Consider the following 14,869-nt stretch of genomic DNA (forward strand, 5'->3'; position numbering starts at 1 on the left):
CGATACACCACCTGTGCGTCGAGCGGAGAGTTGGGCCGAGGTGAGGGTGCTGGTGAACATGAGCCCGGGCCCAAGCGTTTTGTTTCGGTGCGCCTCTGAAGGTCGGCAGGGGTTCGGAGGGCCCTGCCAGTTCTCCCACCCTGAATGAATGGCGGCGCCCCTAGCGGCCTGTGTGGGTTGGGGTGGCAGCGTGCATCCGGCGCTGGGGCTTGGGGGCCCCCAATCCCTGGCGTTGCGGCGCCAGGCCCCTTAGGAAGGGACCTTCAGGGGCTGTCCTAGGGTTAGGGTGAGCTCCCAGGAGGCCGGCAGGCCCGAGTCGCTGGCTCTGCGAAGAGCGGAGGTGCGGGCCGAGTTGAGGGTGATGCAGAGCGGGAGCGTGGTCCCCAGCGTTTTGGCGCCCTGGGCCTTCGACTGTTGCCATGGCTCAAAGGGCCCTGCCCGTTCTCCTGCCCTGAAGAACCAGCGGCGCCCTTAGCAGCTCCCTTGGCGGTGGAGCGGCAGGGTGAGTCCATGCTGCGGCTCTGGGATCCCCAATCCCCAGCGTTGTGGGGCCAGGCTTCTTGGGAGGGGCTCCTCGTGGGCGGACCTAGGTTTAGAGTTAGCACCCAGGAGGCCAGCAGGCCCAATCCTCTGGCTGGGCGGCGAGAGGTGGGCGGCCCGAGGTAAAGGCGCTGGCGATCGGGAGCGTGGGCCCCTGCATTTTGGCGCAGGAGGCTTCAAATATCGCCGGTTTCTCCAGGGCCCTGTCCCTTCTCCCGCCCTGAATGACGGGCGGCGCCACTAGCAGCCCGGGTGGCGACGTGGCGGCAGGGTGAGTCTGGCTCTGGGTCTTGGGGTCCCTGATCCCCAGTGTAGCGTCACCAGGACCCTTGGGAGGGGCCCCTGGGTGGCTGACCTAGGGTTAGGGTTAGCCCCCAGGAGGCCGGCAGGTGGGATCCGGCCACTGTCCGGGGAGCGGAGGGCGGGGCCGAGGTGAGGGCGTTGGGGAGCAGGAGCGTGGGCACCAGCGTTTTGGCACGGGGAGCCTTTGAAGGCCACCGGGGGCTCGGAAGGCCCTGCCCCTTCTCTCGCCCTGAATGACCCGCAGTGCTCCTAGCGGCCTGGGTGGCGGCGTTGCGGTAGGGTGAGTGTGGCTCTGGGGCTTGAGGTTCCCGATCCCCGGCGAAGCGGCACCAGGACCCTTGGGAGGGGCCCCTGGGTGGCCGACCTAGGGTTAGGGTTAGCACCCGGGAGGCCGGCAGGCGGGATCCGCCCGCTGTGCGTGGAGCGGAGGGGCGGGCCGAGGTGAGGGCGCTGGCGAGCAAGAGCCTGGGCCCAAGCGTTTTGGCACCGGGGGCCTTCGAATGTCTCCGGGGACTCGGCGGGCCCTGCCCATTCTCCTCCCTGAATGACCGGCGGCGCCCCTAGCAGCCCAGGTGGCGGCGGGGCGGCATGTAAGTCCGGGCATAGGGCTCGGGGGTCCCCAGTCCACCGCGTTGCGGCGCCAGGCCCCTTGGGAGGGGCTCCTCGGAGGCTGACCTAGGGTGAGGTTTAGCCCCTAGGATGCCTGCAGGCCCTATTCGCCAGCCGTGTGGAGACTGGAGTGGCGGACCGAGGTGAGGGCACTGGTGAGCGGGAGCGTGGGCCCGGGTGTTTTGGCGCGGGGGGCCTTTGAAGGTCGCCGTGTCTTGGAGGGCCCTGCCCGAGCTCCCGCCCTGAATGAACGGCACCACCCCAAGCCCTCGGGTGGCGGCTGGGTGGCAGGGTGAGTCCAGTGCTGAGGCTCGGGGGTCCCCAATCCCCAGCGTTGCGGCGCCAGATCCCTTGGGAGGGGCCCCTCGGGGGTCGATCTAGGGTTCCGGTTAGCCCCCAGGAGGCCGGTGGACCCGATCAGCGGCTGTGCGGCACGCGGAGGGTTGGGCCGAGGTGAGGGCGCTGGCGAGACTGAGCATGAGCCCAAGCGTTTTAGTGCGGGGGTCCTTCGAAGGTCAGTGGGGGCTCGGAGGGACCTGCCCGTTCTCCCGCTCTGAATGACCAGCGGGGCCCCTAGAGGCTCCGGTGCCTGAAGGGCAGCAGGGTGAGACCGGCACTTGGGTTGGGGTCCCCATTCCCGGCATTGTGGCGCCGGGCCACTTGGGAAGGGCCCCTCCGTGGCCGACCTACAGTTAGGGTTAGCCCCCAGGAGGCCAGCAGGCCCGATACACCGCCTGTGCGTCGAGCGGAGAGTTGGGCCGAGGTGAGGGTGCTGGTGAACATGAGCCCGGGCCCAAGCGTTTTGGTTCGGGGCGCCTTCGAAGGTCGGCGGGGGTTCGAAGGGCCCTGCCCTTTCTCCCACCCTGAATGAATGGCGGCGCCCCTAGCGGCACGTGTGGGGCAGGGCGGCAGGGTGCATCCAGCGCTGGGGCTTGGGGGTTCCCAATCCCCGGCGTTGCGGCGCCAGGCCCCTTAGGAAGCGACCCTCGGGGCCGTCCTAGGGTTAGGGTTAGCGCCCAGGAGGCCGGCAGGCCCGATCCGCCGGCTGTGCGAGGAGTGGAGATGCAGGCCGAGTTGAGGGCGATGGCGAGCGGGAGCTGGGCCCCAGCGTTTTGGCGTCCTGGGCCTTTGAATGTTGCCATGGCTCGGAGGGCCCTGCCCTTTCTCCTGCCCTGAAGAACCAGCAACGCCCCTAGCGGCTCCGTTGGCAGTGGGGCGGCAGGGTGAATCCCAGGCTGCGGCTCGGGGATCCCCAATCCCCGGCGTTGTGGTGCCAGGCCCCTTGGGAGGGGCTCCTCGTGGGCCGACCCAGGGTTAGAGTTAGCCCCCATAAGGCCGGCAGGCCAGATCCTCTGGCTGGGCGGTGAGAGGTGGGCGGGCCGAGGTAAAGGCGCTGGGGTGCGGGATTGTGGGCCCCTGCATTTTGGGGTGGGAGGCTTCAAATGTCGCCGCTTTCTCCAGGGCCCTGTCAGTTCTCCCGCCCTGAATGACCGGCGGCGCCCCTCGCGGCCCGGGTGGCAGCGTTGTGGGAGGGTGAGTCTGGCTTTGGGGCTTGGGGTTCCAGATCCCTGGCGTAGTGGCACCAAAAGCCTTGGGAGGGGCCCCTGGGGGGCCGACCTAGGGTTAGGGTTAGCCCCCAGGAGACCGTCAGGCCCAACCGCACACTGTGCGGCGAGCTGAGGTGCGGCCCGAGGTGAAGGCGCTGGGGAGCGGGAGCGTGGGCACCAGCGTTTTGGCACGGGGAGCCTTTGAAGGTCACCGGGGACTCAGAAGGCCCTGCCCTTCTCTCGCCCTCTATGACCCGCGGCGCCCCTAGCGGCCCAGGTGGGGACAGTGCGGCAGGGTGAGTCCGGCTCTGGGGCTCTGAGTCACCAATCCCCAGCATTGCAGAGCCAGGCCGCTTGGGATGTCGCCTCAGGGCCGACCTAGGGTTTTGGTTAGCTGCCAGGAGCCCGGCAGGCCCTATCCCCCGGCTCTGAAGCAAGCGGTGGGGTGGGCCTAGGTGAGGGCGCTGGCGAGCAGGATCCTGGGAGCCAACGTTTTTGCGCGGGGAGCCTTCAAAGGTCAGCGTGGGCTCGGAGGGCCCTGCCCGATCTCTTGCCCTGATTGACCGGCGGGGCCTCTAGCGGCTCGGGTGGCTGAAGGGCAGCAGGGTGAGTGCGGCACATGAGCTCGGGGTCCCCATCCCCAGCGTTGCGACGCCAGGCCCCTTGGGAAGTGCCCCTCGGTGGCCGACCTATGGTTAGGGTTAGCCTCCAGGAGCCCCGCAGGCCCGATACACCACCTGTGCGTCGAGCGGAGAGTTGGGCCGAGGTGAGGGTGCTGGTGAACATGAGCCCGGGCCCAAGCGTTTTGGTTCGGTGCGCCTCTGAAGGTCGGCAGGGGTTCGGAGGGCCCTGCCAGTTCTCCCACCCTGAATGAATGGCGGCGCCCCTAGCGGCCTGTGTGGGTTGGGGTGGCAGCGTGCATCCGGCGCTGGGGCTTGGGGGCCCCCAATCCCTGGCGTTGCGGCGCCAGGCCCCTTAGGAAGGGACCTTCAGGGGCTGTCCTAGGGTTAGGGTGAGCTCCCAGGAGGCCGGCAGGCCCGAGTCGCTGGCTCTGCGAAGAGCGGAGGTGCGGGCCGAGTTGAGGGTGATGCAGAGCGGGAGCGTGGTCCCCAGCGTTTTGGCGCCCTGGGCCTTCGACTGTTGCCATGGCTCAAAGGGCCCTGCCCGTTCTCCTGCCCTGAAGAACCAGCGGCGCCCTTAGCAGCTCCCTTGGCGGTGGAGCGGCAGGGTGAGTCCATGCTGCGGCTCGGGGATCCCCAATCCCCAGCGTTGTGGGGCCAGGCTTCTTGGGAGGGGCTCCTCGTGGGCGGACCTAGGTTTAGAGTTAGCACCCAGGAGGCCAGCAGGCCCAATCCTCTGGCTGGGCGGCGAGAGGTGGGCGGCCCGAGGTAAAGGCGCTGGCGATCGGGAGCGTGGGCCCCTGCATTTTGGCGCAGGAGGCTTCAAATATCGCCGGTTTCTCCAGGGCCCTGTCCCTTCTCCCGCCCTGAATGACGGGCGGCGCCACTAGCAGCCCGGGTGGCGACGTGGCGGCAGGGTGAGTCTGGCTCTGGGTCTTGGGGTCCCTGATCCCCAGTGTAGCGTCACCAGGACCCTTGGGAGGGGCCCCTGGGTGGCAGACCTAGGGTTAGGGTTAGCCCCCAGGAGGCCGGCAGGTGGGATCCGGCCACTGTCCGGGGAGCGGAGGGCGGGGCCGAGGTGAGGGCGTTGGGGAGCAGGAGCGTGGGCACCAGCGTTTTGGCACGGGGAGCCTTTGAAGGCCACCGGGGGCTCGGAAGGCCCTGCCCCTTCTCTCGCCCTGAATGACCCGCAGTGCTCCTAGCGGCCTGGGTGGCGGCGTTGCGGTAGGGTGAGTGTGGCTCTGGGGCTTGAGGTTCCCGATCCCCGGCGAAGCGGCACCAGGACCCTTGGGAGGGGCCCCTGGGTGGCCGACCTAGGGTTAGGGTTAGCACCCGGGAGGCCGGCAGGCGGGATCCGCCCGCTGTGCGTGGAGCGGAGGGGCGGGCCGAGGTGAGGGCGCTGGCGAGCAAGAGCCTGGGCCCAAGCGTTTTGGCACCGGGGGCCTTCGAATGTCTCCGGGGACTCGGCGGGCCCTGCCCATTCTCCTCCCTGAATGACCGGCGGCGCCCCTAGCAGCCCAGGTGGCGGCGGGGCGGCATGTAAGTCCGGGCATAGGGCTCGGGGGTCCCCAGTCCACCGCGTTGCGGCGCCAGGCCCCTTGGGAGGGGCTCCTCGGAGGCTGACCTAGGGTGAGGTTTAGCCCCTAGGATGCCTGCAGGCCCTATTCGCCAGCCGTGTGGAGACTGGAGTGGCGGACCGAGGTGAGGGCACTGGTGAGCGGGAGCGTGGGCCCGGGTGTTTTGGCGCGGGGGGCCTTTGAAGGTCGCCGTGTCTTGGAGGGCCCTGCCCGAGCTCCCGCCCTGAATGAACGGCACCACCCCAAGCCCTCGGGTGGCGGCTGGGTGGCAGGGTGAGTCCAGTGCTGAGGCTCGGGGGTCCCCAATCCCCAGCGTTGCGGCGCCAGATCCCTTGGGAGGGGCCCCTCGGGGGTCGATCTAGGGTTCCGGTTAGCCCCCAGGAGGCCGGTGGACCCGATCAGCGGCTGTGCGGCACGCGGAGGGTTGGGCCGAGGTGAGGGCGCTGGCGAGACTGAGCATGAGCCCAAGCGTTTTAGTGCGGGGGTCCTTCGAAGGTCAGTGGGGGCTCGGAGGGACCTGCCCGTTCTCCCGCTCTGAATGACCAGCGGGGCCCCTAGAGGCTCCGGTGCCTGAAGGGCAGCAGGGTGAGACCGGCACTTGGGTTGGGGTCCCCATTCCCGGCGTTGTGGCGCCGGGCCACTTGGGAAGGGCCCCTCCGTGGCCGACCTACAGTTAGGGTTAGCCCCCAGGAGGCCAGCAGGCCCGATACACCGCCTGTGCGTCGAGCGGAGAGTTGGGCCGAGGTGAGGGTGCTGGTGAACATGAGCCCGGGCCCAAGCGTTTTGGTTCGGGGCGCCTTCGAAGGTCGGCAGGGGTTCGAAGGGCCCTGCCCTTTCTCCCACCCTGAATGAATGGCGGCGCCCCTAGCGGCACGTGTGGGGCAGGGCGGCAGGGTGCATCCAGCGCTGGGGCTTGGGGGTTCCCAATCCCCGGCGTTGCGGCGCCAGGCCCCTTAGGAAGCGACCCTCGGGGCCGTCCTAGGGTTAGGGTTAGCGCCCAGGAGGCCGGCAGGCCCGATCCGCCGGCTGTGCGAGGAGTGGAGATGCAGGCCGAGTTGAGGGCGATGGCGAGCGGGAGCTGGGCCCCAGCGTTTTGGCGTCCTGGGCCTTTGAATGTTGCCATGGCTCGGAGGGCCCTGCCCTTTCTCCTGCCCTGAAGAACCAGCAACGCCCCTAGCGGCTCCGTTGGCAGTGGGGCGGCAGGGTGAATCCCAGGCTGCGGCTCGGGGATCCCCAATCCCCGGCGTTGTGGTGCCAGGCCCCTTGGGAGGGGCTCCTCGTGGGCCGACCCAGGGTTAGAGTTAGCCCCCATAAGGCCGGCAGGCCAGATCCTCTGGCTGGGCGGTGAGAGGTGGGCGGGCCGAGGTAAAGGCGCTGGGGTGCGGGATTGTGGGCCCCTGCATTTTGGGGTGGGAGGCTTCAAATGTCGCCGCTTTCTCCAGGGCCCTGTCAGTTCTCCCGCCCTGAATGACCGGCGGCGCCCCTCGCGGCCCGGGTGGCAGCGTTGTGGGAGGGTGAGTCTGGCTTTGGGGCTTGGGGTTCCAGATCCCTGGCGTAGTGGCACCAAAAGCCTTGGGAGGGGCCCCTGGGGGGCCGACCTAGGGTTAGGGTTAGCCCCCAGGAGACCGTCAGGCCCAACCGCACACTGTGCGGCGAGCTGAGGTGCGGCCCGAGGTGAAGGCGCTGGGGAGCGGGAGCGTGGGCACCAGCGTTTTGGCACGGGGAGCCTTTGAAGGTCACCGGGGACTCAGAAGGCCCTGCCCTTCTCTCGCCCTCTATGACCCGCGGCGCCCCTAGCGGCCCAGGTGGGGACAGTGCGGCAGGGTGAGTCCGGCTCTGGGGCTCTGAGTCACCAATCCCCAGCATTGCAGAGCCAGGCCGCTTGGGATGTCCCCTCAGGGCCGACCTAGGGTTTTGGTTAGCTGCCAGGAGCCCGGCAGGCCCTATCCCCCGGCTCTGAAGCAAGCGGTGGGGTGGGCCTAGGTGAGGGCGCTGGCGAGCAGGATCCTGGGAGCCAACGTTTTTGCGCGGGGAGCCTTCAAAGGTCAGCGTGGGCTCGGAGGGCCCTGCCCGATCTCTTGCCCTGATTGACCGGCGGGGCCTCTAGCGGCTCGGGTGGCTGAAGGGCAGCAGGGTGAGTGCGGCACATGAGCTCGGGGTCCCCATCCCCAGCGTTGCGACGCCAGGCCCCTTGGGAAGTGCCCCTCGGTGGCCGACCTATGGTTAGGGTTAGCCTCCAGGAGCCCCGCAGGCCCGATACACCACCTGTGCGTCGAGCGGAGAGTTGGGCCGAGGTGAGGGTGCTGGTGAACATGAGCCCGGGCCCAAGCGTTTTGGTTCGGTGCGCCTCTGAAGGTCGGCAGGGGTTCGGAGGGCCCTGCCAGTTCTCCCACCCTGAATGAATGGCGGCGCCCCTAGCGGCCTGTGTGGGTTGGGGTGGCAGCGTGCATCCGGCGCTGGGGCTTGGGGGCCCCCAATCCCTGGCGTTGCGGCGCCAGGCCCCTTAGGAAGGGACCTTCAGGGGCTGTCCTAGGGTTAGGGTGAGCTCCCAGGAGGCCGGCAGGCCCGAGTCGCTGGCTCTGCGAAGAGCGGAGGTGCGGGCCGAGTTGAGGGTGATGCAGAGCGGGAGCGTGGTCCCCAGCGTTTTGGCGCCCTGGGCCTTCGACTGTTGCCATGGCTCAAAGGGCCCTGCCCGTTCTCCTGCCCTGAAGAACCAGCGGCGCCCTTAGCAGCTCCCTTGGCGGTGGAGCGGCAGGGTGAGTCCATGCTGCGGCTCGGGGATCCCCAATCCCCAGCGTTGTGGGGCCAGGCTTCTTGGGAGGGGCTCCTCGTGGGCGGACCTAGGTTTAGAGTTAGCACCCAGGAGGCCAGCAGGCCCAATCCTCTGGCTGGGCGGCGAGAGGTGGGCGGCCCGAGGTAAAGGCGCTGGCGATCGGGAGCGTGGGCCCCTGCATTTTGGCGCAGGAGGCTTCAAATATCGCCGGTTTCTCCAGGGCCCTGTCCCTTCTCCCGCCCTGAATGACGGGCGGCGCCACTAGCAGCCCGGGTGGCGACGTGGCGGCAGGGTGAGTCTGGCTCTGGGTCTTGGGGTCCCTGATCCCCAGTGTAGCGTCACCAGGACCCTTGGGAGGGGCCCCTGGGTGGCTGACCTAGGGTTAGGGTTAGCCCCCAGGAGGCCGGCAGGTGGGATCCGGCCACTGTCCGGGGAGCGGAGGGCGGGGCCGAGGTGAGGGCGTTGGGGAGCAGGAGCGTGGGCACCAGCGTTTTGGCACGGGGAGCCTTTGAAGGCCACCGGGGGCTCGGAAGGCCCTGCCCCTTCTCTCGCCCTGAATGACCCGCAGTGCTCCTAGCGGCCTGGGTGGCGGCGTTGCGGTAGGGTGAGTGTGGCTCTGGGGCTTGAGGTTCCCGATCCCCGGCGAAGCGGCACCAGGACCCTTGGGAGGGGCCCCTGGGTGGCCGACCTAGGGTTAGGGTTAGCACCCGGGAGGCCGGCAGGCGGGATCCGCCCGCTGTGCGTGGAGCGGAGGGGCGGGCCGAGGTGAGGGCGCTGGCGAGCAAGAGCCTGGGCCCAAGCGTTTTGGCACCGGGGGCCTTCGAATGTCTCCGGGGACTCGGCGGGCCCTGCCCATTCTCCTCCCTGAATGACCGGCGGCGCCCCTAGCAGCCCAGGTGGCGGCGGGGCGGCATGTAAGTCCGGGCATAGGGCTCGGGGGTCCCCAGTCCACCGCGTTGCGGCGCCAGGCCCCTTGGGAGGGGCTCCTCGGAGGCTGACCTAGGGTGAGGTTTAGCCCCTAGGATGCCTGCAGGCCCTATTCGCCAGCCGTGTGGAGACTGGAGTGGCGGACCGAGGTGAGGGCACTGGTGAGCGGGAGCGTGGGCCCGGGTGTTTTGGCGCGGGGGGCCTTTGAAGGTCGCCGTGTCTTGGAGGGCCCTGCCCGAGCTCCCGCCCTGAATGAACGGCACCACCCCAAGCCCTCGGGTGGCGGCTGGGTGGCAGGGTGAGTCCAGTGCTGAGGCTCGGGGGTCCCCAATCCCCAGCGTTGCGGCGCCAGATCCCTTGGGAGGGGCCCCTCGGGGGTCGATCTAGGGTTCCGGTTAGCCCCCAGGAGGCCGGTGGACCCGATCAGCGGCTGTGCGGCACGCGGAGGGTTGGGCCGAGGTGAGGGCGCTGGCGAGACTGAGCATGAGCCCAAGCGTTTTAGTGCGGGGGTCCTTCGAAGGTCAGTGGGGGCTCGGAGGGACCTGCCCGTTCTCCCGCTCTGAATGACCAGCGGGGCCCCTAGAGGCTCCGGTGCCTGAAGGGCAGCAGGGTGAGACCGGCACTTGGGTTGGGGTCCCCATTCCCGGCGTTGTGGCGCCGGGCCACTTGGGAAGGGCCCCTCCGTGGCCGACCTACAGTTAGGGTTAGCCCCCAGGAGGCCAGCAGGCCCGATACACCGCCTGTGCGTCGAGCGGAGAGTTGGGCCGAGGTGAGGGTGCTGGTGAACATGAGCCCGGGCCCAAGCGTTTTGGTTCGGGGCGCCTTCGAAGGTCGGCGGGGGTTCGAAGGGCCCTGCCCTTTCTCCCACCCTGAATGAATGGCGGCGCCCCTAGCGGCACGTGTGGGGCAGGGCGGCAGGGTGCATCCAGCGCTGGGGCTTGGGGGTTCCCAATCCCCGGCGTTGCGGCGCCAGGCCCCTTAGGAAGCGACCCTCGGGGCCGTCCTAGGGTTAGGGTTAGCGCCCAGGAGGCCGGCAGGCCCGATCCGCCGGCTGTGCGAGGAGTGGAGATGCAGGCCGAGTTGAGGGCGATGGCGAGCGGGAGCTGGGCCCCAGCGTTTTGGCGTCCTGGGCCTTTGAATGTTGCCATGGCTCGGAGGGCCCTGCCCTTTCTCCTGCCCTGAAGAACCAGCAACGCCCCTAGCGGCTCCGTTGGCAGTGGGGCGGCAGGGTGAATCCCAGGCTGCGGCTCGGGGATCCCCAATCCCCGGCGTTGTGGTGCCAGGCCCCTTGGGAGGGGCTCCTCGTGGGCCGACCCAGGGTTAGAGTTAGCCCCCATAAGGCCGGCAGGCCAGATCCTCTGGCTGGGCGGTGAGAGGTGGGCGGGCCGAGGTAAAGGCGCTGGGGTGCGGGATTGTGGGCCCCTGCATTTTGGGGTGGGAGGCTTCAAATGTCGCCGCTTTCTCCAGGGCCCTGTCAGTTCTCCCGCCCTGAATGACCGGCGGCGCCCCTCGCGGCCCGGGTGGCAGCGTTGTGGGAGGGTGAGTCTGGCTTTGGGGCTTGGGGTTCCAGATCCCTGGCGTAGTGGCACCAAAAGCCTTGGGAGGGGCCCCTGGGGGGCCGACCTAGGGTTAGGGTTAGCCCCCAGGAGACCGTCAGGCCCAACCGCACACTGTGCGGCGAGCTGAGGTGCGGCCCGAGGTGAAGGCGCTGGGGAGCGGGAGCGTGGGCACCAGCGTTTTGGCACGGGGAGCCTTTGAAGGTCACCGGGGACTCAGAAGGCCCTGCCCTTCTCTCGCCCTCTATGACCCGCGGCGCCCCTAGCGGCCCAGGTGGGGACAGTGCGGCAGGGTGAGTCCGGCTCTGGGGCTCTGAGTCACCAATCCCCAGCATTGCAGAGCCAGGCCGCTTGGGATGTCCCCTCAGGGCCGACCTAGGGTTTTGGTTAGCTGCCAGGAGCCCGGCAGGCCCTATCCCCCGGCTCTGAAGCAAGCGGTGGGGTGGGCCTAGGTGAGGGCGCTGGCGAGCAGGATCCTGGGAGCCAACGTTTTTGCGCGGGGAGCCTTCAAAGGTCAGCGTGGGCTCGGAGGGCCCTGCCCGATCTCTTGCCCTGATTGACCGGCGGGGCCTCTAGCGGCTCGGGTGGCTGAAGGGCAGCAGGGTGAGTGCGGCACATGAGCTCGGGGTCCCCATCCCCAGCGTTGCGACGCCAGGCCCCTTGGGAAGTGCCCCTCGGTGGCCGACCTATGGTTAGGGTTAGCCTCCAGGAGCCCCGCAGGCCCGATACACCACCTGTGCGTCGAGCGGAGAGTTGGGCCGAGGTGAGGGTGCTGGTGAACATGAGCCCGGGCCCAAGCGTTTTGGTTCGGTGCGCCTCTGAAGGTCGGCAGGGGTTCGGAGGGCCCTGCCAGTTCTCCCACCCTGAATGAATGGCGGCGCCCCTAGCGGCCTGTGTGGGTTGGGGTGGCAGCGTGCATCCGGCGCTGGGGCTTGGGGGCCCCCAATCCCTGGCGTTGCGGCGCCAGGCCCCTTAGGAAGGGACCTTCAGGGGCTGTCCTAGGGTTAGGGTGAGCTCCCAGGAGGCCGGCAGGCCCGAGTCGCTGGCTCTGCGAAGAGCGGAGGTGCGGGCCGAGTTGAGGGTGATGCAGAGCGGGAGCGTGGTCCCCAGCGTTTTGGCGCCCTGGGCCTTCGACTGTTGCCATGGCTCAAAGGGCCCTGCCCGTTCTCCTGCCCTGAAGAACCAGCGGCGCCCTTAGCAGCTCCCTTGGCGGTGGAGCGGCAGGGTGAGTCCATGCTGCGGCTCGGGGATCCCCAATCCCCAGCGTTGTGGGGCCAGGCTTCTTGGGAGGGGCTCCTCGTGGGCGGACCTAGGTTTAGAGTTAGCACCCAGGAGGCCAGCAGGCCCAATCCTCTGGCTGGGCGGCGAGAGGTGGGCGGCCCGAGGTAAAGGCGCTGGCGATCGGGAGCGTGGGCCCCTGCATTTTGGCGCAGGAGGCTTCAAATATCGCCGGTTTCTCCAGGGCCCTGTCCCTTCTCCCGCCCTGAATGAGGGGCGGCGCCACTAGCAGCCCGGGTGGCGACGTGGCGGCAGGGTGAGTCTGGCTCTGGGTCTTGGGGTCCCTGATCCCCAGTGTAGCGTCACCAGGACCCTTGGGAGGGGCCCCTGGGTGGCTGACCTAGGGTTAGGGTTAGCCCCCAGGAGGCCGGCAGGTGGGATCCGGCCACTGTCCGGGGAGCGGAGGGCGGGGCCGAGGTGAGGGCGTTGGGGAGCAGGAGCGTGGGCACCAGCGTTTTGGCACGGGGAGCCTTTGAAGGCCACCGGGGGCTCGGAAGGCCCTGCCCCTTCTCTCGCCCTGAATGACCCGCAGTGCTCCTAGCGGCCTGGGTGGCGGCGTTGCGGTAGGGTGAGTGTGGCTCTGGGGCTTGAGGTTCCCGATCCCCGGCGAAGCGGCACCAGGACCCTTGGGAGGGGCCCCTGGGTGGCCGACCTAGGGTTAGGGTTAGCACCCGGGAGGCCGGCAGGCGGGATCCGCCCGCTGTGCGTGGAGCGGAGGGGCGGGCCGAGGTGAGGGCGCTGGCGAGCAAGAGCCTGGGCCCAAGCGTTTTGGCACCGGGGGCCTTCGAATGTCTCCGGGGACTCGGCGGGCCCTGCCCATTCTCCTCCCTGAATGACCGGCGGCGCCCCTAGCAGCCCAGGTGGCGGCGGGGCGGCATGTAAGTCCGGGCATAGGGCTCGGGGGTCCCCAGTCCACCGCGTTGCGGCGCCAGGCCCCTTGGGAGGGGCTCCTCGGAGGCTGACCTAGGGTGAGGTTTAGCCCCTAGGATGCCTGCAGGCCCTATTCGCCAGCCGTGTGGAGACTGGAGTGGCGGACCGAGGTGAGGGCACTGGTGAGCGGGAGCGTGGGCCCGGGTGTTTTGGCGCGGGGGGCCTTTGAAGGTCGCCGTGTCTTGGAGGGCCCTGCCCGAGCTCCCGCCCTGAATGAACGGCACCACCCCAAGCCCTCGGGTGGCGGCTGGGTGGCAGGGTGAGTCCAGTGCTGAGGCTCGGGGGTCCCCAATCCCCAGCGTTGCGGCGCCAGATCCCTTGGGAGGGGCCCCTCGGGGGTCGATCTAGGGTTCCGGTTAGCCCCCAGGAGGCCGGTGGACCCGATCAGCGGCTGTGCGGCACGCGGAGGGTTGGGCCGAGGTGAGGGCGCTGGCGAGACTGAGCATGAGCCCAAGCGTTTTAGTGCGGGGGTCCTTCGAAGGTCAGTGGGGGCTCGGAGGGACCTGCCCGTTCTCCCGCTCTGAATGACCAGCGGGGCCCCTAGAGGCTCCGGTGCCTGAAGGGCAGCAGGGTGAGACCGGCACTTGGGTTGGGGTCCCCATTCCCGGCGTTGTGGCGCCGGGCCACTTGGGAAGGGCCCCTCCGTGGCCGACCTACAGTTAGGGTTAGCCCCCAGGAGGCCAGCAGGCCCGATACACCGCCTGTGCGTCGAGCGGAGAGTTGGGCCGAGGTGAGGGTGCTGGTGAACATGAGCCCGGGCCCAAGCGTTTTGGTTCGGGGCGCCTTCGAAGGTCGGCGGGGGTTCGAAGGGCCCTGCCCTTTCTCCCACCCTGAATGAATGGCGGCGCCCCTAGCGGCACGTGTGGGGCAGGGCGGCAGGGTGCATCCAGCGCTGGGGCTTGGGGGTTCCCAATCCCCGGCGTTGCGGCGCCAGGCCCCTTAGGAAGCGACCCTCGGGGCCGTCCTAGGGTTAGGGTTAGCGCCCAGGAGGCCGGCAGGCCCGATCCGCCGGCTGTGCGAGGAGTGGAGATGCAGGCCGAGTTGAGGGCGATGGCGAGCGGGAGCTGGGCCCCAGCGTTTTGGCGTCCTGGGCCTTTGAATGTTGCCATGGCTCGGAGGGCCCTGCCCTTTCTCCTGCCCTGAAGAACCAGCAACGCCCCTAGCGGCTCCGTTGGCAGTGGGGCGGCAGGGTGAATCCCAGGCTGCGGCTCGGGGATCCCCAATCCCCGGCGTTGTGGTGCCAGGCCCCTTGGGAGGGGCTCCTCGTGGGCCGACCCAGGGTTAGAGTTAGCCCCCATAAGGCCGGCAGGCCAGATCCTCTGGCTGGGCGGTGAGAGGTGGGCGGGCCGAGGTAAAGGCGCTGGGGTGCGGGATTGTGGGCCCCTGCATTTTGGGGTGGGAGGCTTCAAATGTCGCCGGTTTCTCCAGGGCCCTGTCAGTTCTCCCGCCCTGAATGACCGGCGGCGCCCCTCGCGGCCCGGGTGGCAGCGTTGTGGGAGGGTGAGTCTGGCTTTGGGGCTTGGGGTTCCAGATCCCTGGCGTAGTGGCACCAAAAGCCTTGGGAGGGGCCCCTGGGGGGCCGACCTAGGGTTAGGGTTAGCCCCCAGGAGACCGTCAGGCCCAACCGCACACTGTGCGGCGAGCTGAGGTGCGGCCCGAGGTGAAGGCGCTGGGGAGCGGGAGCGTGGGCACCAGCGTTTTGGCACGGGGAGCCTTTGAAGGTCACCGGGGACTCAGAAGGCCCTGCCCTTCTCTCGCCCTCTATGACCCGCGGCGCCCCTAGCGGCCCAGGTGGGGACAGTGCGGCAGGGTGAGTCCGGCTCTGGGGCTCTGAGTCACCAATCCCCAGCATTGCAGAGCCAGGCCGCTTGGGATGTCGCCTCAGGGCCGACCTAGGGTTTTGGTTAGCTGCCAGGAGCCCGGCAGGCCCTATCCCCCGGCTCTGAAGCAAGCGGTGGGGTGGGCCTAGGTGAGGGCGCTGGCGAGCAGGATCCTGGGAGCCAACGTTTTTGCGCGGGGAGCCTTCAAAGGTCAGCGTGGGCTCGGAGGGCCCTGCCCGATCTCTTGCCCTGATTGACCGGCGGGGCCTCTAGCGGCTCGGGTGGCTGAAGGGCAGCAGGGTGAGTGCGGCACATGAGCTCGGGGTCCCCATCCCCAGCGTTGCGACGCCAGGCCCCTTGGGAAGTGCCCCTCGGTGGCCGACCTATGG

The sequence above is a fragment of the Ursus americanus genome, chromosome 12 (assembly GCF_024610735.1).
Source record: "Ursus americanus isolate L20-20 chromosome 12, mUrsAme1.1.p, whole genome shotgun sequence".
NCBI classification, from domain to species: domain Eukaryota; kingdom Metazoa; phylum Chordata; class Mammalia; order Carnivora; family Ursidae; genus Ursus; species Ursus americanus.